Source organism: Hippocampus guttulatus, chromosome 16 (assembly GCF_054856545.1).
Source record: "Hippocampus guttulatus isolate MCC_2025c chromosome 16, RoL_Hgut_1.0, whole genome shotgun sequence".
Classification (NCBI taxonomy): Eukaryota; Metazoa; Chordata; class Actinopteri; order Syngnathiformes; family Syngnathidae; genus Hippocampus; species Hippocampus guttulatus.
This window is the reverse complement of record NC_141276.1, coordinates 10091007-10118539: the sequence shown is the minus strand read 5'-3', so window position 1 is coordinate 10118539 and position 27533 is coordinate 10091007. Positions and strand designations below refer to the sequence as shown.

Here is a 27533-nt window from a genome sequence, read left to right as displayed (position 1 = left end):
TTTGTTATCCCGCCCTCGCTCCATCACAGCTGCTGTTATTTGCCACTTTGATCCATGGAGGAAAAAGCCGCAAAGGCGGCCCAGAAGGAAAGAAAGACTGCACTCCATCATGCAGGCGTCAAGGCCGCTATCGACTTCAGATCACTCTCATTTGGCCTCGGTGGACCCCGGCAAATCACTGCTCCCTACTCAATGAACTACCAGCAACCGTTTTTTGAACAGTGGTTCCCAAACTTAGGTCCGCGGCCTGCAGCAGGGGCCTTGCATATCTTCCCTGGGCCTTCTGTGAGGACTTAATTCACCTCTTGATACCACCACTATCATATTATGTCAACTACAGAAGCATCAATATTATAGAAAAGTGCAATATAACAGAACACAACTTTATAGTTTTATCTATGAGGTGGCAAAATCAAATGTATCATCCTCATGCTTCCAACTTGGTCCAACCAAAACAAATCGGCGGACTGAAAATTTGTGCAGAACCTGTCAGACGAAACTGGATCTGTAAAGTAAGGGGAAAGCGTGGTCGAAAAAAAAAAATCATTCATGTGGCAACGCTAACTGCTTTTGTAAACAAGTTCCTCTCTCTTCACAGCCAATTTGTTAGCAGAAGCAGTGCGTATCGGGAATACTGAACGACTCCTCTGAAAAATTACTTTCCTTAGATGCAAAACGTTTGGGAACCCCTGATATATGCTGTTCTTTTTGTTGTCTTTTTAACCAGGCTGATGTTTTGCATCCAACAATGCCTTGTGGATGGTATCCACAAGGCATTCTGGACCCCTGGATGAAAGTTACATGAACATCCCAATTTGATGTGACATCCTGATGTGACATTTGACAGATGGAATTCACGTTCCTGCCAAATGCCGTCATCCAGAAGAAAAAAAATGGGTTCAGCATCACAGCTACAAAGCAGATCTAAATTGATATTTATTTTTGACCAGCAGGCGTGCTCATGAATATTCTGATCTTGTGCAGCCAAAATTTCCTTTCCACTCTTTAAAAAAAATTGCACGTTGAAAAAGTGTGGACAGTAAGCTACACACAAATAAGCCAAGCAAATGAAAATATAGCTTTCCTTGGGGGAGGTATGATTTATCACCACCCATGCATCATAATGGTATGTGCATAAGCAACGTATTTGTCCATTGTAGATCAAAATCACAGAATCTGTGGTGACGCCCTTGAGGTGGGAACGCAGACAGTTCTCGGGGTGGTTCCCAAACATTGTCCCCTACTGTTCCAGAAAATTAAGAAACTGAACCCCCCCCCCCCCCCAAAAAAAAACATGACTCACAGACAGTTCTCCGAACATGAAAAACTGATTGATGCCATGTACCGTATTGGCCCGATTATAAGATGGTGTTTTTTGCATTGAAATAAGACTGACAAAGTGGGGGTTGTCTTATATTCGGGGTCTAGACATTATACCCATTCATGACGCTAGATGGCGCCAGATATCATTGAAGCGAATGCTGAACTTGATTCACCAGGCCAAAGTGAACCCCTGTCACGAAGAATAAAAATAAAAATAGTGGTAGCACGAAGAGAAAAAAAAATAGCGGTAAGAAAGAAAAGAGAAGAAAATAATAGAAGAGAACAGAAAATGGAGAAACGTAGCGACAATCTGGAGAAAAGTGGGTCGAAGATCAGCCAGGTTAACCGGCAGCTGAGGAGAAGTTATGATGTCATTTACATTTCAAAAACCAGAAGCCATTCATTTACGAATGTGGTTGCACTTTAGTTTACATATTTAAATGTTCAGATATTAAGATTTGAATGAGGCAAAATAACATGCTTTTTCTCTCATATATATATATATATATATATATTGTTTATATATTCTAGCAATATATTATTATATTGCTAGAATCATTTGTTCCAGATGTACTGTAATTATTTTCTGTATAAAAATTAATTTGGTGTTCAAAAAGTCTTTTTTCAAACTAGAGTCTTGAAAAAGAGGGGGTCGTCTTATAATCAGGGCCGTCTATATTCGGGCCAATACGGTACATAATCAAGATTCTTTCTTTGGTGAATGACGTCCATTTTTTTTCCCGTCAAATGTCAAAAAAGTGGTCAAACGGTAACTAAAAGGTGAAATTGTCAAAATGCCTCCTGAAAACTTTTATCCGCCCAGAGAATGCAGAAAAGGGCGGATATCAATGGCCGAGATGAATGGCGACGACGAGGGGGCATCAAAAAGTCTCTCTGTGTTTATTGGGGATGACGCCGACGGGATTTAGAAGCCTTACCTTCACAATTTTTTTCTTTTATGCCGCGTCCTTTAGCCGCCGTGATTTAGCGCGGCTTGGGCAGAGCGCGGGTGATGAATGAGCGCTCTTGGCAAAGTGTCAGGGCCGGGGCGGCAGCAGGGTGGGAGGCAACCACTCCTCCCCCATCCTCACCACCCCCCACATTGCATTCTTTACCTTTCTGTCACTGCGTCACACTGTTCACGCTTATCCCGGTGAGGACGTGGAATAGGGAAGCTGAAGCCCGGCGTCGATAGAAAATGTGACCTGATTGGACGCCGAGCGGTGTGGGAATAAGGGGACACGTTCGCCGTGGCTCTTATGTCCACATCCAAGAGCTTTTCATACTGTCGGGTGGTCCTGTGTGAAAGGTACTCAAGTTTTCATCCGGGACTGGCTCTTAAGTTGAAAGAAATTTTTGCCATCCAGTATTTCTCCTTGCTCGGATTTGTTGGAAAGGTATCAAGACAGAACGGCTTCTGAAGTCGTATTAGAGATGCAGGACAGATGAGGGTGTACACCCCCCTCGCTCAAAGAAAGCTGCCATAGGCCCCGGCGCGTCTAGTGAGGATAAGCAGTTCAAATAATGGGTGAAATGGTATTGACATCGAATAATGGGCTACGGCGCACCGGCAATTTTTGGAGCTTCTAAAGTTGAGGCAGGAAACTGGCCGTGTGAACGGCGATAGTATACGGCCACAACGGAGCTACTGGATAACACCTGAAACTCACTTCCCTGTTATGCTGAAAGCAATCGTCACAACATGTTGTCATACAGTGACACGAGCAGGTCGGAATGACCTCTCCCCACTGCGGGTTCACATGAGTTAATTCTCCAACATACCGTAATCCCTCGTTTATTGCGGTTAATGGGGACCAAAACGAAAAATGAAAATCCGCGAAGTAGCGACCCCCCCCCGCCCTGTATAGGTATATGTACATGTGTATGAGTATAAAAATATTTATAAGGCCAAATGTAATGGTATACATGCATGTAGAAGTACATTTTGTAGTAATTAACATTACTCAATGCTGTATACTAATAGATTTAAACATGTATAAGTTACGTTACTTAGTGTATGAATAACAAAATACTGTAAACATATACATGTAGTACTGTAGATGTTGCTCGATGTGACTCGATGTTGTTTTGCTGACTTTCGCTGCTTCTCGCGGACTTTTTGCAGACTTAATTTTTATTGGGGGTTTTTTTTTCATGAATATGTTTGAAAAAATCCGCGATGCACTGAAGCCGCGATAAACGAACCGCAGAATAGCATTTTGGGGTCACTGTCCCAAAACCAAACAAAATTGTCTAATTCCCCAAATTGTCTCTCCCAACGTGAGACATTTGTCAAGGTTGCATCGGATTGGTGGCGCGAGTAGAGTCCAACTTGGGCTTCTCATGCTGCCGACAACACCATTCTGTCAAAAGGAAGATAAGGAAGAGCGAGAAGCGGAGACAGCGTGCAAATCAGACGAACGTTATTTACGTTTCAGTTGTTCATTTGATGGGGTTCTTTTGCAGTTGAGAACTATCAGCATTAAATGAAGCAAAAAGACAAAACTCCAGTAAGTTATGCAGATTTTTTTCCCTCTATCCTCAACTCTTCCAATCAGATGTTTGAAATATGAATATTTGATCAGAAATGCGCCTGCGGGGCCGCCAACAATACGCACTGTTCAACAACACCAAACTTTATTTGGGTTAGGAAAAACAGAATTAGCATTTTTGTGTCTTTATTCCAGCAAGTGTGACTGAGGGCAGCTGTCAAGCAGATGACGGGAAATCGCGTCACACAAATGTGGCGACGCCACGACGAGGCCTCGAGGGGTGAGCGACTGACGACACGGAAATCACACTTTGGTTTTTACGGGCAAACGGATGGCAAGCCGTTTGAGCATTTGGGCCGTATACTTCAGATCCATCTTAAGATCGATCCACTCAGTGGAACAATTCCACTCGGTTCCACTCATGGGGATTACGATCGGATCTGGATACGGACTAAATGCTGTAAGGCTTTTCAAAACAAAGGCGGCCCCGCAGAAGAATTTTGGGGCGTCGGCGAAGGATGCGTGAGAAGCGGCGCCAATGAGTCGCGCCTCGCCGCCTCTCCCAAGCTTGTCCATTAAGACTAGATCAGTCGCGTGCCAACGCGCGCCAAGGACAAACGCGGCAAGGTCGGCCCGGCTTCATGTTTTCTCTTTTTCAATTAGGTTTTTTCCTTTTTTCCTTCGTCTTCATCTTCTTGGCAGTGACAAAAAGTCCATTTAGTGTTTAGCGTGGACGCCAACATCAGCACACGCTCAGCGACCAATCCATTAGTTACGGCGACAACCTGAGCGTGAAGAACAGGAATTTAAGTTTGTCATCCGAGTCTGAACGGACAAACAGGTGAAAAATGGGTGTGAGAGGACACAGATGTTTCAATATGGATGTGTGTGGATATGAATGGATAAACAGATGAAAGCGCCTCAAAATGCTGGCTACTCGCTAGCGTCCTCTGCTGAAAATGTAGATGGGGATCAAAGGACATTCAAGTAAAGATTCCACGTTCAAGCACAAAAGTACAAATCTAAATCCAAAGTGAGGCAGCGTCATTTGAGACGCGAGAAATGTCATTGTGCAATTGCGACATAACCTTTTCCCAAAAATCACTTGCACACCTACCATGACCGAATATGAAAATACACCAAAACAATCCAAAATAAAGCCAATCCATTGCTGCAAAGGCGATATTCAACTTTTAAACAAATGCTCATGAACGGACGTGGTCGCTATGATACGTTCTGTAATTGGAGGAGGGGGAAACGGTCATCTTGCACATCAAGCAGGCAAAACACGGGATGATATTTTTTTTCCCCGTGTGAATGGATGGCGTCTGATTAGAGAAGCAGACGCGCGGCGATCGCGTTTGCTTCGGAGCCACAAAGCCGTCGAGCTGACGTCCGCGCCCGGTCTTGCCGGGATTGACGGTAATGTGGAAGTAATCAGCCTGTTCTGACCCACCTTGTCCTCTGCTGGGATTTATAGCAGCCAATTACTGATCTCTATTACCTGCCGCGCCCAAGGGGGATGGAAATCACAGACACCAGCTCTGTCTGTCCCTCCGTCCGTCCGTCCGGCAGACAGTCTGTCTTTCTGCACCTCTCTCCTACAGACTGACCAACGGACTGCAAGACCTGGCAACTAGTATGTCATTCTGTCTGTCTGTCTGTGTGTGTGAGACCAAGCAACAGACCAATTGATGGACTGTCCGTCTGACTGTCTGGCCGTCCATCTGTCCATCAATCTGATCATCTGAGAGACAATTAGTCGGTCTCTCCATCACTGCATTAGGCAGACAGACAGTCTGTTCATCTGTCCGTCGGACAAACTGACTAAATCACAGGTGTCAAAGTCAAGGCCCGGGGGCCAGATCCGGCCCCCCATGTCATTCTATGTGGCCCGCGGGAGCAAATCATGTGTGTCAACTATCATGATTCTTGCTGAAATCTGTACCGAGATGTCAATGGTAATAAATAACATTGAGATTTTGCACCGGCCCTCTGAGAGAAGCCGTAACTCTGAAGTGGCCCGTGACAAAAAATGAGTTTGACACCTCCTGGGCTGATTGTCAATCAGTCTGTCTGCCTGTCCCTCGTTCCATCAGTCTGACAGAGGGACGGGACAAACTGTCAATTAGCTCGTCATTCTGTCCATCTGTACAGGCGTCAAACTGACCAATGGACTGTCTGTCCATCTGTCAGTCAATCCGATCCGACTGACAGACAAACAATCATTGTTTGTCTATCAGTCAGTCTCCCAAAATGGACCACATTGTTCCCACAGTGGACCGAAATGTCCTCAAAGTCTACCAAAAAAAAATATCTGAAGTGGACTAAAATCTTTATCGTGTTTGAGGGCAAAGCGCGAATTAATGATAAATATCCATGATGAAGTGGCGGCTCAACAAGAAGAATGTGAAGGCGCTTGATGTTAGCGTCACGTGACAACCATCACCGCAAATTCCCAGGAAGCGCACATGTTCCATGAAGGACTAAAAATAGCGCAGTGGTGGATCAGAGAGTTCATCCAGACAGAGACAAGACTCTGCTGAAGCTCCTTGTTTCCTGCATGACCTCATCGCCGATCCCTAATTATTCCATATCACTTACGGTTGGATTTGGGCGTTAAGGAGAAAGCCTTAAATAAAACTTTTTAAACCCCAAATGTCCAAAAAAATGGACCAAAATGCCTTCAGAATGAAATAAAATGACCCAAAGGTGGACTACAATGTTCCCAAAGTGGATGAGTGTTCACAGATTGGACTACAATCAACAAGTGTCCAACATGGAGAAAAAAAATGCTCCAAATTGGACTGCAATTTTCCCAAAGTGGTTCAGAATTCTCGAGAGAGGACTAAAGTTTTTCCCAAGTGGGAGAAGAAAAAAAAATACTCTTAAATTAATACAATCTCTCCAGATTGGACCAACATGTTTCCAAAGTGGACCACAATGTTGACAGACTGAAATAAGATTTTCCAAATTTGGACCAAAATGCGCTCAGTCAACAAGAATGTGGCCAAAGTGGACTATAACCTTCTCAAAGACCAAAAAGAGGAATACAGTGTTGTCGAAATTTACCAAGATGTTCCAAAATTGGAGCAAAGTGAATTCTGATGAGACGACAATGTACCCAATGTGGACTCGAATGCTCCTCATATGAACCAAAACATTGCCAAAATGGATCAAGTTTGACAACATTAAATCATACCAAAATAAAATATTAAATAAGAATATAACAGAATGTATACTGTAATAAAATAAAGTATTTCATGGTAAATGCCATGTACTCTAACAAATGCTCCTCAATCCTTTTTGTCCCCCCCACAAACTCAGCATTCTTTAAAAGCACACAATTGTTTTGGGTTGTTTTTTTTTCTTTTTAAACGGTGTTGCCAGCTTTTTGCCAATTGGCCTCCATCTTGAAAGGAAGCAGCGAGACAGCGTAAACAAGCGGGCCGCCGCGTGGCCTCACTCAGGTTCCGGGCGGACGGGTCAGACGGGCTCATCAGCGCAATCACAACAGGCAGACGGCGGCATCTCATCGCGACGACATCCCATTCCGACGGCGTTCCGTCTGGACGGGAGAGATCCCGCCATGCATATTAGTTCCAAGATGACGCATTTAGCCTCGATGGAAGCACAGAAGCACACTGACGCCAACGCCCCCTGCCCCCCTCCCCCTCCACACGCACACACACAAACATGCAGATAGAAAATCAATGAAGATAAAATAAATTACTATTAACTTGTAATTTAATGAAGCAGACACCATTGATATAATTTGTGTGCACAGTCAACAAATAGAAGCACACGCGGAGACCAATATTTATGATTGCCCTGCACAACACGATTATCATTCAGTCTTTTCGGCTTTATGTTCCCAAAGTGGAGTGACATTGCTTCAAAAGTGGAGCAGAATAACCAAAGTAGATTTAAATGCACTTAAAAAAAAATAACGAGAATTTTGTCACAGTGAAACAGAGTGTTCCCAAAGTGGACAGGAAATGTTCTTAAATCAGAAAAATGTTCCTCCATTGAACAAACTGGTCACTCAAAGCTAATTGAAAGTTCTCAAAGTGGACCAAAATGCTCAATACTGGACGGCAATGTTCTTAAAGACCAAAAAGGCATAACAGTGGAATACAATATTCGGCGAAGGGTACTCTAAAGTGGACCAAAATGTTCTTAAGTAGTATCCCGTGCTGGAGTACAATGTTCCCAAAGTGCACCACAATGTTTGCACAGTGAACTATGACGTATCAAAACTGGACTAAAATGATCTAAAATTGGACTCGAATGTTCCCAAGGTTGACTTTATTATTCCAAAAAGTTTTAAAGGGATTACAAGGTGCCCGATAGTAGATTAGTCTTCCCAAATTGGATTAGAACGTTCTGCAAAACGGAGCAAAGCAGCCTCAAAGTGGCCAACGATGACCTTAAACTCAATTTATTCAAAAATATAGGCCCACCTCTAAAACAGGTGAATTTTGAATTTTGCAGGGGGTTTTTTCCCATATTTTAATGCTGCATTACTCTCCCTACGCTTTTATTAACCTCCACCATCCCCTTAGAAAAACCTACCCTACACATAAAATAAGAACAATGCAGTTCAACGACAGAAGTGAAAACAATACATTAAAACACAAATGATACGAATCGAAACATTCATGAAATATAATAATAAATCAGAATTAAGTTGATGAATGGAGTAATGTACTGCAATATCCATTATGAATAGAAGAGAAAATTGACATATAAAAGTGCTAGGGTGTATATAATCCCGATAGAAACCACAAGTTGTAAAAATAGATAAGTATAGCACAGATAAGGGTAAAAGCATTAATTTTCATGCAGACTTCTCCTTTCTTTTCTGATTGATATAAAAATGATCTATTTATATATGAATACATAACTTGGGGTAGGACTAGATACGTTTTTTACTTTATCCTATTCCTATGAACATATATTTGCGTTGTATGATGACTGTTTTCGTGTCCTTTTTTTTACTATTTTACTTACCTTTACTTTCTGTCAATTTATTACAGTACATGTTTTTATGTTCAATAAACAATAACAACAAAACGTATATACAGTAAGCATCAGAAAGCACTAGAACTCTGTCAATCTCATATTGGGTTTAAAACCAAAGAATAAAAAGGTGTATTCAAGCGAGTTTTAAAAATTATATTTAACGGAAGTTATGATAGCTTCTTGACAATATTTACAATTCTAGAATGCTACTCACCATTGACGTCGATGGTGCACAGATGACTATGACGAATGTGCTGCACGTCAAGGAAGAGCCCAAGACATTGCAGCCGTCGCCCTTATGTTCCTTTTCTCCTTTTTGTATGTTCACACACACGCACGACCGAAGTTTGAATTTATAATATCATGACGGCCGAAAACCGCGTTGCTTTTGAGCTTCTCGGAGAACTTCCTTCAACATGGGTCGTGAAGTTGCAACTTTTCTGCTACGGCGAGCGACTTCCTGCTCGGTGCAGGCAACATTTGGGCGGCATTGTAGGACTTGAAACGAAGAACCCAAACACGCTACACGTTTTGTTGGGAATGACTTTCAATGTCCGATGTGACACTTGCAGAGAACAAACGTATTGGAGCAAAGTTCAATTGCAAGTGCAGACTCTGTTGGCGTGAGGGCGGGGCAAAATGTTGAATTTCTCAGGTGCGAATCGAAGCCGGATTGATGTTGCGTTCGAGGATAGTGGGAAATCGGACTTTTCCCACTCAGAGTTTCCCACAATTCGATGCGAATATAAACAACAAAGATTGTTGATTCCCATTCCCATTCATTGTTTGTTGTTCTGGTTCATCACAACACGTTTTGACCTCCAGCAAACCTCCTTCATAATTTATTTAATTTATATAAAGAAAGGAATATCTTATCTCTTCAAAACATTTCATTCATTTCACCAAATAACTTAATGCAGGAAGATAACGGCATATCTTCAGGCCGTCGGTGAACTCGGCGTGCTTTTTTTTTTTTTACAAAACACCTTGACCTCCTACCTCAGGGGCGTTCAAGTGCACTTTTGCTAGTCCAAAGTCAACCACTTTCCTCGAATGCAGCATCGGTTTGGGGGAAATGACATCATTGATTACTATGAAGCCTCATTGTCTCAAGAAGTGGTTCACGTGTCGACAAGATTATTGGATAGACAAGGAAAATCCGCGGAAATGTTAGTTGTGTGGTTGGAACTTGCCCAGTTCTCTGAGTCAAAATATTAAATAAAATAAATAAATAAATAACAAAAAATGTGTCCATAAACAACGCACCAAAGAAATCTGTCCAAGATATCACTTTATGTGCCTGTATGTCATGAAGTAACTGTTGTAACGGCCTGTTAATCGCTAGTAACGCTCCACTCCGCATTAAGCTCTAAAAGTGGACCAGAATGGCCTTAAAATGGACTCACCCTAAGTGGATTTTTTTTAAATCGTTAATTAGATCGTTCTAAATCAAAAGAATAAAAATGTCCTGAAAGTGGACCATAATGTTCCAAAGGTGAAGCAAAACGTTCCTGAAGTGGACCACAATGTTCTGCCTCGACATTTCCATGGCAACAGCGATGCAAAGGCAAAGGTCGTACGAGGCAGGGAATCAATAAAAAAAGTCTGCGAAGAAGGTGAAGAAGGCCACAAAGAAAGATTTTATGCAAAGTAGCTCGAACGTCTTTTGTTCCGTCATCCGCCACTTTGCCGCTTGGCTGCCTCGCCTACTCGGCGGCGTCATGAGCGGCCGCGTTCGCTGAATGAATAAGGATGATTCATCAATAACACGCTCGCCGACCGCCGTTTCGGCACCGATCCTGACTTTGATTGACTCGAGGCAACCGAGACAAATTCTGACATCACTGCTGCACATGCAGACGCACACTTGAAACTGAGACAATGTGCACTACACTAACACAAGCATCACTTTACGACACCTATGTCACAAAATGGATCATAATGTCTAACACCCAGATGAAAATATAGAATATATCATATTCCCAAAGTAGACCAGGATCTTTCCAAAGCGGAATAGAATTTTACCAAAAAAGACAAAAATGTGAACTAATGTGTTTTTTAAGTGGACGTGAATCCTTCAAAATAGACCAGGAGTCACTACAGTGGCCCAGAATGTTCTACAGTGGAACATGATGTTCTCTGAGTGAACCAGAATATCGAACAAGTGGACATGAATATTCTTAAAGCACATCAAAATATTCCTAAAATGGATCTGTAGCTTCCCAAAGTGGATTAGAATGTTCCGAAATGGTAATAAAATGTTCTGAAGTGGACAAAAATAGTCCAAAGTTGATCAGTTGAGTCCTCAAAGTGGACTGGAGTTTTCCACAGTCTCCAAATTCGATCGGAATGTTCCAAAGTGAGACTAAACGTTCCCAGAGTAAACCAGAACATACATAAAGTGGACAAAAATGTTCCCAAAGTGGACAGGAATATCCAATCGAGACAGAATAGCTTTAAAATGGACAAGAATATCCTCAGTGGGCCCGAATGTTCCCCAAGTCGATCAAAATGTTTGAAAGCGGAACAAAAATGTCCCCAACTTTGACATATTGTCCGCAAATCAGACCAAATTTCCTCAAAGGGGAACAAAATGTTCCTAAAGTGAACTAAAATGCGGACGTGAATGACCTAAAATAGATCAGAATGTTAAAAAAAAAACGAAACAAAAGGCTCTCAGAATAAACCAGAATGTACATCAAGTGGATTAAAAAAAACCCAGATTGGAGTGAGTGTCCTCAAAGGAATATACTGTTCCAAGAGTGGAGAAAATTATTTCAAAGTGAACTAGAATGTTCCATCTTGAACCAAAACGTCTCATGAGGCTCCAGAATCGTCCAGAAAGTGCATCAAAATGTTCTCAGAATGCACTCAAATGTTACAAAATGAATGCAAATGTCCCGAATGTAAAAGGGAATCTTGCCAATCCGTAAAGTGGACTGGAATGTCCCCAAAAGTGCACTGAAATGTTCTCAAATGTTGTGAAGGTGGAGTCGAATGTCCTCCAAGTTGATGAAGGACTTACCTCAAGTTGTAAAATTTGGGTTGAAAGCTGCAAGAAAACTATTAATGAGCGCAAATATCAGCTGATGGAAAAAGATCACGGAATTAGACCATAAAATATGAAGTCATTAGACTAAAATGACATCAAACATCAAATTAGGAGCGGAAAAATATTTGAAAATGAGCGACTATTCCCTTTTTATTGAGAAGGGGAAGGCTATAAAATGAAACGCATCGCCACTTTCAATTAGCTAACCAGGATGAGAGAAAAATAAGCATCAGCTTGTTTGTCTGACAGTCATTTTTACTCCTGCTGATTTGGATTTTTGTGGTGTGTTTGTCTCATCAAATCAAATAAATCTGGTCAACATTTTTTTTTTTTAAATCAGAGGTGCAGGTAAACTTTGCTGTTTTTTTTTTGTTTTTTTAGGTGATTCCGAATCTGCCCTCATTTCCCTCTTGCATGTCGGTTTTTCACAATAATATATTTTAGTCATATTTATGAATGAAAGGTGAGGTTCAGCAACATCTGAATTTTTTTTTTCTGAAACGTCAATAGCGATAAATTAAAACGCACGTCAAAATCCATACTGTGCAAGCTTTTAGAGGTTACACCGAAAAGCTAAAGACGAAAATCTCTCAAAAACTTGATGTGCAGATATTTAAAAAAAAAAAAACAAGTCAAGACATTTTTTAAAATCAGCATTAAAAATGCTTTTTTGAGGGGCACATCAAGCCATGTGGGATTCGAATTCGCTGTTGACCAGCCTAACGCACGCCTCAGTTGAGCTTCTTGGCTTATCTCTGGAGACTTAGCAGAAAGGCAGCTGTCCTCAAAGTGGACGAGAATGTTACCAAAACGGACTAGAATGCTTTGAAAGTGGACAAAAATGTTCTCCACGTTGAAAAAAAAAGGAGCAGAACCTCCCCAAAGTGGAGCAAAACTCTGACAAAATTGATCGAAATGTAGTTTTCGATGTCTCACGTGATAATTGTCGGAATTACACGAGCATCAGCACTCGGCAATTTGGCATTTTTGGCCATTCCGAAAGCAAAAACTGGAACTGGGTGTCCAAGGAAGTGCGGCCGGCGTGTTTCGCTCTGTCCAATCAGTGACGGGAATCAAACAAAGGACTTCTCAAGGAGAATGAAATGACCCCATTGATTGGTCGCACCACTTTGAACCCCACCACCCCCGACCCAACACACATACACGGACCTCCAATCGATAGCGGCGAGATAAGCAGCCGTCGTGACGACTGGATGCTCTCACCTGAGCGCCAGGCTCGGGCCAGAGCCATCGAGGAAGCGGGGGGCGGGGGGCGGGGGGTGCAATGGGAAGATGAAGAGGAAGAAAAAGAAAAAAAGAGGATCCTGCGTTCATTTTTATCAAAAAAGGGAAGACGGGGAGGAGAAGTAAGAAGAGACGAAAAATTATTTTGAGAAAAATAATCACGCCACGACAGAAAATTCACCCAAAAAGAGGAGGAGGAGGAGAAGGAAGAAGACGAAGAGAAAGATATCGAGAAGTTCCGAGGGAATAACACAAGTCTTCTTATCTTTAATGCTTGCTAGACTACGCTAACGCTAATTGCCAGAAGACTGTGGATTCTTCGTTGAACCTTTTAATAGATGTCAAAAAGTACATTACTGTATACCACAGGTGTTAAAGTCAAGGTCCGGGGGCCGGATCCAGCCCACCACATCATTTTATGTGGTATACGAAAACCAAATCAAGTATGTCAACTTCCACGATGCTTGCTAAAGTCTGGAGCAAAATTTCCAATTGCCGTATGTAATCCATAATAACAATGTTTGAACAAGCCATTATTCTTGACTTTTGACTTCAAAACGACATCAATTTGTTGTTCGCTGTGTAATATGTGGAGGTAGTGAAACATTTTTATGGTTTCACGAACTTCACAGTCATAGAAGGCCTCCAACGGAAACCGTAACGACAATGTGGCCCCTTGACAAAAATGAGTTTGACACCCCTACTGCATACTATTCTCTGATTGGCTACATACATTTCACGTCACGGATTCATGAATACATCGACTTTCCCCACACAGATAAAGATTTTTGGTCATAAATATTGAACATGTTTAATATTTTGTTTGTCGTTTTTTGACCTTATCGGGACAAATCCACCAACAAAATTGATGTTGACATTGACACAAGATTGTCGGACGTTTCACGGGAAGGGAGAAAAGTGTGACAAAAATGGCCCGATTGTCTTTATGTGTGTAGAAGCGTACGGGGCCGAAAGTCATTTTCAGGCTAATGTAAACTTGTAGCAAACATCATCACCTTGCTAATATCAAGCTAACACCCTCTTTCGGCGAACAATCTGTAAGCGAACAGAATTTTCATCAAATATCTTGGATCCAAAGCCTTCTCGCTCAAGCCAGCTCTTCCCTACAGAAGACCCACGAGAGCGTTTTCTCCTTCATGAACTGAGTGGTTATCGATGAGCTCCACCATTAAACATTTAGCAGCCACGCTAGCTCGCAGAAAAAAGAAAAAAAATGATATGAAGCCGACACCGCAGATGACCTTGCGGAGGTCGTATGGAAGGAACACGGCCGCTGTAATTGAGCCGGAGGGGACAACGGCAGCGTCTTGGCCTCGCCTCGTAAGCCGGCGTATTGATGATCAGTGTCGGTTACCCGCCGCCGCCCGATCGATTGCGACCGACGAGGAACCGGGTCTCGCCTCTGCATTGACATGAAAAAAAATAAAATAAAAACACCCACCGAGAAATCATCGACTTTGCTCAAATTACGGCCGAACGCGGTGCAAGACGGTCAACAAACTCGAGGACAAGTTGAGCAAGGAAGCATATTTGATTCATGGAACTTGAATAAGTGTTGCTCATTTTCCGACAATGTTGTTTGCTTGTCAAGTCAAGTGCGACACGCAGTACATTTGATGACCTATTGTTTAAATTATTTGTGATTAAAAATTGCTAAATCACATCGCCAAAGCCAGCACGGTGTTCAACTGGTAAGGATGTCCACTTCACAGTGCATTGGTGCAGGGTTCGATTCCGGCTCCGGCCTTGTGAGGATCAGTGGATCAGAAAATGGATGGATGGAAGCATGGATGTACTGTACGAAAAAGTTCAAAAAGTATATTTCAGGCAGGCCGTGATTCGCACACCACGACAGGGAGCCCACGTACCACTTGTCGTATACATTGTGAATCACGAACATCGATTGAAATGCAGATTACACAGTGACTTGACTCAAAATGACCGGCCATTTCAGAAAAAAAAAAATTGGTTCGTTACGATTACACTGAACCCCCTCATTTTTGCAATTTCGCATTCGTGAACTCGTTTTTTTTTTTTTAATCTTCCGTTATTTTCTAAAAATGGTACCTATTCACTGTTTATGTGCTCATGCCAAATCAACAAAAGAAAAGTATAACTACTTCAACATTTTAAGGAATTTATGTTAAAAAATAGTAACGGAAATCTTAAAAATCAAGACGCCAAGTATGAATTAACAGTCTCCAAAAAAAATAGAGGTGCAGAACTCCACTGTAAAAATGTGAAATAATAATAACAATGATAATAATTAACAAAACAACCTGTCCATACAAAACCATTACTTGGAGTGTTCGCAAAACTTTTTTTCACACTTCAGCGGTGAACCTCCTTTACAGAATGTAATTTGTGAGCCCCCCAGAATGAACCAAAAACAAAGTCCCAAAATGACTCTTGGGTGCCTCCGTGTTCATCAAAAGGTTAGTTTCATAAATCCATGAGCCTCATGCAGTCATCTAAAAACGCCTTCATGTTCAAGGGCATCTTGGGAAATACAGTTTCAAGAGGGATATTCCTGATTTTCCAAATGCCGTGATGCCCACAAAACAAAATTACAACTCAAGAGCACACCTCTGTAAACAACTTTGACTCCAACATTCAGTCATAGAAACAACTCGGCAACACAGCATGACAACATGACGCAGTGTGTGCGTATCTGCTTACGAGCGCATCTGTTCTTGTACTCACGACATTGTGAGGACCGGCATGAGTTTTTAACCAACAGAGTGAGGACATTTTGACGAAGTGAGGACATTATCTGCTTACGAGCGCATCTGTGTGTGTGTGTGTGTGTCCACGTTTGTTCTACTCACAGTTGATGCTAGGCACTCGTCCACGGTCACACTTCTACTTCTTCTACTTCTTCTTCTATCCTCTCCACGTCGCTCCCGCAAGACAAGAAGTCCTCCCCGGTGTGAGGAAGAAGAGGAGGAAAAGGAAAAAAGGAGGATGGGGACAAGGGGATGCTCTGGCGGAAGGGGAGAGTGAGAGGAGAGAGAGAGAGAGAGAGAGAGCAGATGAGGAAGGAGGAAGAGAAGAGCGAGTCGCGTCCTGCGATTGGTCGGTCAGTGGCGTTGTAGAGGGGACGTCCGTCTGGGGCCAGTCATTCCTTCATAGCAGTCGGCTGGCGAGCGCAGAAATGGACGAACACGTGCCGAGGGCTCGCATCCCAACGCACGCTCGCTACCGGGGGTGGGGGAATGGGGGAAGAGGGGGGGTGGTTGTAGAGAGAAACGGAGAGGTGGGGTAGCCGGAGAGCTACTGTATCGTGAAACGGAGAACCGTACATCGAGAAAAAGGGAAATCAAAACAATGATGGGGAATGAGAGAGAAAGAAAATATACATTTTCAAAGACGGCAATGGGGAAATGGAGTTTGAGGGAGTGAGGGGACGATACTTAGATGTGTGGGGACAAATAAGAGAGAGGAGGAAGGTGGAAATATTGACTGAAAGAGAGGGAGTGAAAGAGATTGGAATATGGCAAGAGGGTCTGAATTTGCAAAACTTTGTGAGTGCTGAATGCTATTGGCCGGTCTTAAAATGGCAGCCATGTGTCTCTTTGGGCATGGTCCCTGGAGACTTTTTTGTGGGTGTCAGGTTTATCCAATTTGAAACTCAGGAATAAACAAAAGGAGGAGACAGGAGACTCGATTCTGGTACCAGGAGGGAACGAGGAGAAGCATTCGGTTTCAGTTCTCCGCACGTAACTCTAACGATCTCCCCCTTCACCTCCTCATTTATTGGGAAAGCTACTACATAGGTGTGTCCAACCTAAAGGGTGGGGGCTGTTGAACACACACTGAACTTGTTTGACTATGTGTGTGTATGTGAGTGCAAATTACGTACATGTGTGCAATTGTCACAAAAACATCACGCCGCAGCTGGTGTTGATGGCTCCATTCACTGTTCACCCTTGCTCACTGTTTAGTCTTAACACTTATCTCGTCCCAACCACGTCCTCGGAAAGGTGGTTGCGTCCCTAAACTTCCACACAGTGCACCGAGCATTCTTGATTATAAAAGTGAGTATATAATGGATAAAATGTGAGTACATAATAAAGTATGTATCTCTATTAAAAGCAGAAGCGTTCTTCATTGCAGGCATAGTCAATTAATGATTGCAAGCATAAGCGTTCTTCTTTGCAAGCATAATCAATTTATCATGTCAGGCATAAGCGAACGTATGATGACTAAAAATAATCAATCCAACAGTGGGTCTCCTACCTATTATCATGGCGCTAAGTGGCACTGGATTCAGGAGCTGAATTTTTGGAAAATGCTTGATTCTGATTTCAAGTGGTAATGGTCCAGTGATCCTAAGATTGTAGTTTTGCAGCAAAATGGCAGACTTGCTGACGGGTCTCATCTGGAATGGCATCTGAGACATTTTTTGTGGGTCTACTCATGATAGATATGAATTCAGGGGCTGAATCTTCCAATGAGTTTTGGGTCTTGTGGTGAGTCATCAAAACATTTTGGCAAATCTGTTTTGGCTCACAGGTCATGGAGGATCTTTTAATTCACTTTGGCTGTGAGAGCACCGAAACAAAGTTGTCGTGTTTTTTGCTTCTGTGCGGGGTCTTTACTTGAAGATGAAGTTTGCGCTCACAAGTCACAGCAAAAAAAAGAAGAAATCAGGCGAATGACAGATCACTTATATCTGAAGGTACCGCCGTGCTCAAGTCCTGATCTCTGAAAATCCAGACGAAAACAGTAACAGCTCAAAAATGACGTCCATCTAAGTCAAGATTTCCGCCTTCAAAATGTCTTGAGAGGAAGTTTAGTTGGCGTGTGGAGGATGGCAAGTCTCTGCAGACAACACCCAGTGTCATATTTTCCCCTCATTAAGGCCCTGCCCGGTCAACAGACACACACACACACACGCACACACACGCGTACATTGATACACGCGCACACACAGTGGCAGGAATCCCATCTCCGTCCTCCTCACTCCAGCAAATTCAATTAAAAAAAGAAATTGCCAATTAGATGAGTGTTATGATGGTGTAACAATCATCTCATCGGTCATTCATTGGCTTGCTTTCCTCCTGGGGGGGTCTTCGGGGTTGGAGGGGCGTGCTGTTCGTCTTGACATTGGTCACAAAGTCATGTGACACACGTGAAATATGACAAACTCTTGCCCTCATTGATTGAAGGAAGTCAATGCCATTTGGTTAATGAAGTGTTGGCGGGGGCGGGGCTAAACCGTGAGTGACATGTGTTGTCTGACAAGTGGGCTAGGGGGGCCCAGGCTGTCATTGTCCTCGGGACATTTATGTAAATCATTAACTGTGCTACACCTGCAATTGGTAGAATGAAGAATAGCCCAAAACAAAACAGAAACAGAAAGATAATGCTGACATGAAATTATATTACAATCACATGACAACCATGAGACGCCACAGACAAAAATGGCAGACATCCTGTGTCTTTTGAAGCGTGGTCTTTCAGACTTTTTTTTGTGGGTCTACTCATTCTTGACATGTCAGCCAAAGTTCTTGCTGATGAGTGAGACTGGATTCAGGGACTGAATTTTCAAAGAAACCCTGAAAATGATGAGGAGAAAGAGCCTATGTCGAATTCAAAGCAAAATGGCAAGACTTCCTGTCTTTTCAGGTATGGTCTTATCAGCCTTTTTTGGGGGTCGACTCATTTTAGCCACGTCTCCATGCTGCTAAGTGAGTCCGGATTCAGGGGCTGAATTTTCAAAATGTTTGAAGAACTTCTGAAAACGACCAAAAAAGAGCCTAAAATATACAATTCACACCAAAACGGCCGACTTACTGTTTCTTTTCATGCACGGCTCCTGCCACTTTTTTTTTGTGCGTCGACTCATGACTCTTCACGTCAACCAAATTTCATATGGATACATGAAACTGGCTTTGGGGCCTGAAAATTCAAAACATGATAGATGTGCTTGGCTGTAATCCGATTCTATTGCAGTTATGATCTCATCAGTGTAGTGTACTAAACGTATGACATCATCGCTCACTCTGAGGGTGCATGTAATGTCCTCTACAGTCCCCCCGCCCCGTACACACACACTCGCTTCGCACTTTCGCAAGCAGATGTCCCCCGGAGGGCAGACATCACTTCTTCTTACCATGACAGGAGGGCACAAGGGGCCCACAACTCAAAAAGGAGCCACTCAGACAAAAGTAATGGGACACCTGAAAAGGACAGAAAATGTGGACCAAGTAGACAAAAGGATTAAAGGGGAAGTCAACCCCCACCAAAAATGATTTGACAGTAATATGTTCAATGCACGTCCACTAGTCTAAACATGACACAGCAAAATCCACCCGTTTTTGTTCATTTAAGGGGGCGGCCATTTTGCTACCGTCTATCGACTAAAAATGACATCACATCTGCACCACCAATTACGGCTCACCTGTTTTCTAAAGCTGAGCCGTGATTAGTCGTTACCTGAGCACTGAGGAAGTGTGATGTCATTTTCAGTGGACAGCAAGTGTCAAAATGGCCGCCCCCTGAGATGGAAAAAAACAGGTGGATTTTACTGCTTAACTCATATTCCACAAACGCAATATTAATCACAATGCTTTGTTTTGGACTCTTGGGTGGCATACAACATATTGTAAAGAAAGTTTTTGAGTTGACTTCACCCTTTAAGACTCTAACAGGAAGTGAAAATAAATGTACGTATAAGAAGAGAAAATGTGCAGGTTGGATAAAAGTAGCGGGAAACTGACAGGAAGGAAAAACAAAACAAAATGTGGAGTTTGCACAAACGTACAAGGAGTGAAAATGTGGTGTTTGTGATACCTGAAGGAGGAAAAGAAAAGTATTGGGACACACCAAGAAGTGAAATGCGAAGAAAATCTGGTGGTATGTCAAAGGTAGTGAGACACATACAAAATATGAATCATGGACAAAAGTAGTCGGAGTGAAATGACAATGTCGAAATTGGATCAAAAATGTTGAGACAGCCACAGGAAGTGAAAACGTAGAATTTGGATGAGAGTCTTGGGACACCAGCACGCTTGAGGTGAGCCAGAATGATGTTCAACAAACAGTAACTTTTCTCTTTGCATCATGATTTTCCGTCTTACTCTCTCTGGCTCCGTCTCTGCATCTCTTGCGCTTCACCGGCAAGTCTCCAGGCAAATGACCTCAGCGGGACTTCCTCCCCATCCTCACTGGTTACACATCAAAGTGTTGCCGCACTTTTCCTAGATTCCACGTCGGCCACGCGTAGAAGAAAGTGAGTTTTTTTTTTCATGAGTTTCTTTTTTTTCCACATAATTGATTTGCACATTGACTTTCGTACGAGCATCTAGTGGCTTGAAAGCGTCCTAGTGGGCCATCAGGTGTGATTTTCCACTTCAGACATCTTTTTTCGGGGGGGAGGAAATGGCCTAAAATTGGCCAGCGTGGCAGCTGGCGGCCCAACTCCACTCCTCACCTCCCCAAAAGTGAGCCAGATGAAGCCACTCGTTCCGACAAGGGTTTGGACAAAAGTATTGGGACACACAGGAAGTGACAAAATGTGGACTTTGCACTTAAGCATTAACAAAAGTATTGGAACAGCTCAAAGAACTGGAACACATACAAGATGTAAAATGCGGGAAAAGTTATGAGCACAACATATTGGGGAAGAATTTGTGAAAATTGGACCGATGGAGTGTGTTGTTTCAATTCCATCCATCCATTTTCCAATCCGCTTTATCCTCACAAGGGTCGTGGGGGATGCTGGAGCCTATCCCAGTTGTCTTCGGGCAGGAGGCGGGGGGCACCCTGAACTGGTTGCCAGGACACACAGAGACGAACAACCATCCGCGCTCACAATCACACCTCTGGACAATATAAGAGTGTTCCATGAACCTGCCACGCATGTCTTGGAATGTGGGAGGAATCCGGAGTACCCGGAGAAAACCTACGCAGGCACGGGGAGAACATGCAAACTCAACACAGGAAGGCCGGAGCTGGAATTGAACCCACGACGTCTGCACTGTGAGGTCGACGCGCTAACCACTGATCCACCGGGCCACCCGTCGTTTCAATCCAAACACACCAAATAAACAAAAAACAGCAACATCAGTAACTTCAGTTATTATTCATTCCTACCAGTCGGTCCCATTTTGTATATTTTTATCGAAAATCTACAATACAGTGTTCATCCAATATTTGTCAGTGTTCATGAGAAATTGTGCTCGGTAGTCGCTCGTGGCTGACAGAGTCAAGGGTTAAAGCAGCAGCCAGCGTGAATGAGAGAAAAGTCTCCTTGTGTGTGTTTTCTTTTAATTATCTGGCATGTTCATTATGCCGCCAAGCCGCTCGGCATCCTTTTGATATTCAAACATTTGGAACCGGCGCCGCGTCGCCACGGCAACCCCGCCACCGAAGCACGCAGCCTTGACATCGCACCGAGCAAAGAGGGCGCCGCGACACATGAAAAGCAGCTTTTGTTGCTTCTGCCTCTCGGAATGACTTCAATTATTCACACTTTTCGCAACGACCATTTCACGAACCCACTTGGCTGCAAAGCCGCACCAACTTTTTAATAAAGTACAAAGTCGTTACTTGCAATGTGTTTTTAGCGGTTGATTGCATGTGGCCTCTTGGAACTTTTTTTTTCTTCGTCATTGTCAATCTCAGGTCAAATCAATTAAATTTCGAACACATGATAAACTAAAAATTGGCTTGTCGCGCCTCCAGATGGTTTTGGGGTTTTTTCAATTCAGCCCCCAAAGGCAGTTCCATTTGAGAACACGAAATTCAGTTGGCATGACCATCATGACTAGACCCACAAAAAAAAAAAGATCTCTTCAAAGGCATCACCGAAAAGATACAGGAAGTCGGCCACTTTGGGAAATTTTCAGGGGTTCAACGAATGGTTTGAGAACTTTACCCCTGGAACCAGCATAGATATGGTAGATATGTCTGTTATGAGTAGACCCACAAAAAAAGTCTGTTGAAAAAAAAATGCCTGAAAAGATTCTGACACCACAGATATTTTATTGAATGGAGCCCATAGAGACAGTTTAACTTGAAACATGAAATTTGATAGACATGTTCATCATTAGCAAAGACACAAAACATTTTCAGGAGATCAAAAAAAACCAACAACAAAACAGCATACTACCAATTTTGGTTTAAAGTGGCCATGATGTACGGGCCCTCTGGCGAATGACGGGCCGGCAACATCTAGTGACACGCCCACCTCTGCAAAATCCTAAATTGTGAGAAATGTTCATGGTTTCCCTTCTGAACATTACATCTTTCACGTCATATATTTCTGTTTTGTTTACGCCATCGATTTCGGTTTTGTTTGGTGCACTCAGGCAAGCGAGGCATAAACGCTTTCTGCTCTTCTTTTTTTGTTTTTTTTTCCAGCCACAAATGGACCATAAAAAGATTTAATGCGGGTTCAATTAGTTTTCTAATCAATTTTTATGCTTTTTTTCAGCTCATAACAAACCCGAGCGCCTCCGTTGCGCCCCCACATTACTCCTGCTTCGCCATTTTACACGCTATACCCGTCAGTGAATTATTGATCAGTCTGCAGACCCGAAAAAAGACAAGCACGGCCAGCGCATGTAAAAGACGCAATGGTGGAATGAGAGTGTTTGGGGGCAGGGGGTGGAGATGGGGGGGGGGGGGGCAGTCTGATGGCAAGTGGAGGGAATGCGGCTCGCTGTGAAGCCCATCAATCACTGTCAGAGGAGCTCAAAACTCCACGCGGGAGCCACGGTCGACGCCAAGCGCCACAAAATTGGACTTGTTGGGAAGTGTACTCAAGCGTCATCTTGGCTCATTATTGGCTTGAATGGAACAAAGTGAGCCTGCTCGCTTTTCCATACGCGCCGTGACATCGACTGGGGACCAGTCCAGGGTATCAACTAGGATGGACTTCAGCCTCCGTAGCACCAAAAGCATCACGCAAGTGAGAAATGGCGTTCCATTCCAATGAAGCTTTTAGCATTGTGGTTGTTCCGTTTTGGTGTTTGTCACCTATTTGGTGTGGTTTTACGCTTGCTGCATGACGTTTCCCCGACGCTCCTCACAGGAAAGAGAAAGAGGAGAAAGGGGAGCGCGGGGAGATCCTGGGGGGCAAACAGACGACAGCCAGGAAGCGAAAGCTCTCATTATTTTTCTCTAATTGCCCACAAGTGACCCTCCTGATGCGGCCCTCTGCAAGCAGGTACGGCGCCTCATTACGCCGCAGCCTCCTCTTCCTCCTCTTCGGCTCTCCTTCCTCCCCTTCCCACGAGAGCGCCATGAAAAGGCCAGGAAAGGCCTTGGCTGACAGCGGCCGGCCAGACCGCACCAATTAACCGACGCTTCCTGGGCTGCCGCTCGCCAGACGGCCGCAGCAAACGCGTCCTTTCGCTGAGGTTTGCCCAAAATGCCGGAAAAAGTATATTGCCAAATATATTTAAAAAATACAAAATCACCTTGGAAAGCCAAGTCCAATTATGTGCCCAGTAGTATTGGGTTTTTTTGCCTTGTTTATATGTGTGGCTGCTCTCTGCATTACAATAGCATTCGTTTAAAAGTTTATATTCATCATTTTTCATCATCATCATTCTTAATGATGAAGTGCTGCCTCTGTGAGAGAAAATACAAGCGCACTGCCGCTTTCTTTCACTTCTTTTGTACAATGCGACCAGCCATTGAGAGAGTAAAATATGGAGCTTTTTCCAGCCCACCCTTGATGGCGGTTGCATCAAGGCCGAATTGTCTGTGGATAAACGATCAAGTGAAGGAGACAAAGTGGGTGACCTTCCAAGAGTATGCGTCTCCTTCCACCTGGACGTCACATACATTGCGAGGTCCGGTGAGTTCTAGCCCGGCAGCGTATTTGGTCATTAGAAACAAGGTAAAACGAGGTGGTTAATGTAATTTCCACTTGTTAACACTGAAAGCCACGTTGTTCAAAAGGGAGTTCCACAGGGTTCCATTTTAGGACTACGATTATTACCCCAAAGATCATTTCCTATGCATGTTTATCAAAAAAACAGCACATTTTTGTAGAAGAAGTAGTACTGCATTTTCGCCCCCCAAAAATTTGTCAGCGAATGTTTGGTTTTCTTCCCCCACAGATGAAAAGCTTTTATTAAATTGTTAACCTAGTCTGATGCGTTCACGCTCAAGGAGGTGATCGAAAATTGGAGAAAAGTCCATTCAAAACGACAAAAGACAAGGTGCTCAAGGTCACACGGTTCAGGCAAAAGCCTTTTGATTTGTACTTGTAAATCTTAAAAGCTAGGTTTCAAAAGAGGAGGTGCACAAGGCTCTAACCTCAGACTACAGTTCTTCATCTGTATACCACATGCTATGCTGTGAGGACTGATGCTTTCAATCTGAGTCGGATAATTGAAATGATCAGATGCACAAAAAGAAAAAAAAGCAATAAATGTGAAAGACGATGAGTTCAAAGGCTTTTCTCACCATATTGAGTGATGATATAACAAACACGGCGAATGAAGATTCTGTCTCGAAAGCCCAGGATGGTGACTCAGCTTCACACTTTGTTACTTTGGCGACCTTTCGCAGCCGGGAGACTGTGAACCCCTCGAGACGACGAGCCAATCAGCTCGCTTTCTCATGTCGCAGACTTCCCGGCTGAGTGGTTTCGTCTTTATCGTTGTCCTCGGCTCCCTCGGCAAGCAGATTTTTAACATTCGGGTTTTATTCTGTTGAAATCAAGGAACATTTACACCTGATCAGGAGTTTGTTTTTTTAAGTCTTTGAAGTCCTCATCTTATCCTTCTTTTTCTTATTTTCTCATTTCTTTTTTCCTTTTCTTGAGTGCATCCACTCATTCCAAGTGTCCCACTGCGATTTGACGGGATGTGATCTCCAGGCGAAAAAGTCCTTGGACAGAACCTTGTGGAACTCCCCTGTGATGTGTCGCGTTCAATGCTATCCAGTACAAATTGAATAATTGGTGCTAAAATCAACAATGTGACCTTGAAAGCATCGTGGGACACTTTCACACCTGAAAAGAAAGTGAGTGACACTTTTTGAACGATTTTCATGTTGTCAACAAAAAGAGGCCGTTTTTTCTCCTTTTCTTGAGTGCTTCTGCTTGTTCCAAAGTTCCATTTGGGTTTGAATGCATCAAGCCATGAATGGGACGCAATCTTTAATGCTTACAGTACTTGCAGACAAAATACGAAATATCGCAACGCTACGCTGGTCGTGCGCATTTCTGTGTTTGCGGAGTTCTCCGGTGCGATTTGCTTTTCAAGCGAAGAGTTAGTTTGACGCAGCACTGCATGACGTTTGCCCTCGGACACTGGCCTTTGTGTCCAAATTTTTCCAAGCGCCACATTTGAGGAATTCGACCAGGCCACGTCGAGGCACCACGGTTTACCGTGCCAATATTGCCCTCAAGGGGGTGCAGCGGGATGCCCGGGAGTCAAAGGAGAACCGGTCAATGTTTGATATGTTTGTCACACGATTCCAGCAGACTTCCCTCATGACACCTGGAGCCCTTTTATCACGCTCTCTTTCCTGTTATCTTGACTGACATTTTGGGGGGCATTATTAAAGCAATCGAAGACATTTTAGGACATTGTTAACAACAGTGAAGACATTTTGGGGCATGATTAAAAATTTTTGGGAGACGTTACAAAGGTCTTTTTAGGACATCATAATGAACAGGTAATTCCTGGGTTATCACTAAGGTCATATAACACTTTTTAGGGGTATTATAAGGGCATCAAAGTCCTTTTAGGAAATCATTAAAGCCATTTAAGAGTTTGCGTCATTTGCGTTCCACCAAAGTTCAGAAGTCTGATGCGCAGTCGGACAGGAGGTATGGAAACTACAACCAGAATATTGATGAGATCATGAGGCCTGGCCAACTTTGGCCACATTTACTTGGATGAACTCTGGATGGAAGAGCGGAAACATGCACACGCACGTACGTATGCATGCATGCACACGCAGTCCCAAATGTGCGGCGTCCTAACCTTGAGTGATCCGACATGGGTGCTCGCGAGACAAAACGTTGAAATATTCACCTACTTATTCAGAGTAATTATAAAAAAAAATTTCGACCTTCACGGAGACATTTCAATCGTAATTATTCTGGAAATTAAACATTTGTGTGAGACGCTTCCTCCACGAACGCTCCCCTCCCCCCTCCAAAAATAATCATTTGATGATTAAAAGGTTCCTCGGGATTGTGCAAAGCCAGCGCGGACGCTTTTCAAGCTGGAATTTGAATCCATTGAAATGAGTTTACACATTTGGACGCTAATTAAAGACAAGGTTCGCTTTGAGAGTTAGCCAGCTCATTATTTCCACAAGGGGGCGCACCATTAACACGAAAATAAACAGGATTTCAAGCCTGGGGTATGGTTTCAAATGAAGGTTTCGAGCCATGGTTATGTCTTGAAATTAAGGGTTCCAACCAGGTTTAGGATTTTGTAGTAGGATTTCAGACTAGGATTAGGGTTTCCAACATGGGGTAGGGTTTGAAATTAGTGTTTTGAGCCACATAGTTAAGGTTTCAAAGCAGGGTTAGAAGCCTGGGTTACAGTTTGAGACAAGTGTTAGGGTTCAAATTACGGTGGTAAACCAGGGTTGGGATTTTAAACAAGGTTTCGGGTTTTAAATTACCGTAGAAACCTAGTCGGGTAACAAGTCAGGTTTCAAGCCACAGTTTGCGTTTTCGACATCAGGTTTCAAATGAGCAAAAATAGCAGGCAGCACTTAATGCCAGCTCCGTCATGTCCTTAACCTCTGAACTGTCCTCTAATGACCCCACGGAGGAGGTCCTCAGTTTCCATACCAACTGGTCCACCTGCATTAGGGGGCGGAGGGCTGCTAGCAGGGGTCAACGACCTTTTTGAAATGTACATCTACTTCCGTGTGGCTGTTGGATGTGAAGGCCTGCCAGTTTCATACACACTTCTGAAATGCCATATTTGTTCCAATTATTTTTTCAGGGGTTATGGTTTTAAATTAGGTTTACAGGTCTGGGTTAGAGTTTTAAATGAGGGTGATGGTTTCAAATTCTGTGCTCAAGCAGGGATGAGGAGTAGGGTTTTAAATCTGGGTTCTGGTTTCGAACCCGGGTGACGGTTTCAATTAAGGGTTTTTAACCTAGCTTAGGGAAAGGGATAAGATTTCAGATTAGGGTTTCAAACCAGGGTTAGGGTTTTAAGACAGCGGTCGGGTTTTGAGTCTTTGTCATGGAGTTCATTCCAGGTCAGCAGCAAGCGCTTGAAAAGGGCTTCTTGACGTCTTGCTGACTTTGAGCGAGGCTGCAGATGAGTGCCGAGGAGGCATTGAGGCGGTTCAGGACCTTCGGGGGGACGGGGGGGAGGGTGGCGACACTATGCCGAGCAGCCACCGGGGGACGATGACCCTGACAACGTGTTGGA

General features: G+C 43.4%; 1 protein-coding gene across 2 annotated transcripts in view; it reads right to left on the bottom strand.

Annotated features, from left to right (window-relative positions):
- Positions 1 to 27533, bottom strand: part of LOC147193054 (RNA binding protein fox-1 homolog 3-like) — a 315236-nt gene that overhangs the window by 270824 nt on the left and 16879 nt on the right. The window contains exon 2 of one of the 2 annotated variants that reach the window (XM_086132040.1): positions 15987 to 16141. The gene's annotated coding sequence lies outside the window, so the exon portion shown is untranslated. Of the gene's footprint in view, positions 1 to 15986; positions 16277 to 27533 lie in introns of those variants that run through there. The other variant, XM_086132039.1, reaches the window with a different exon arrangement.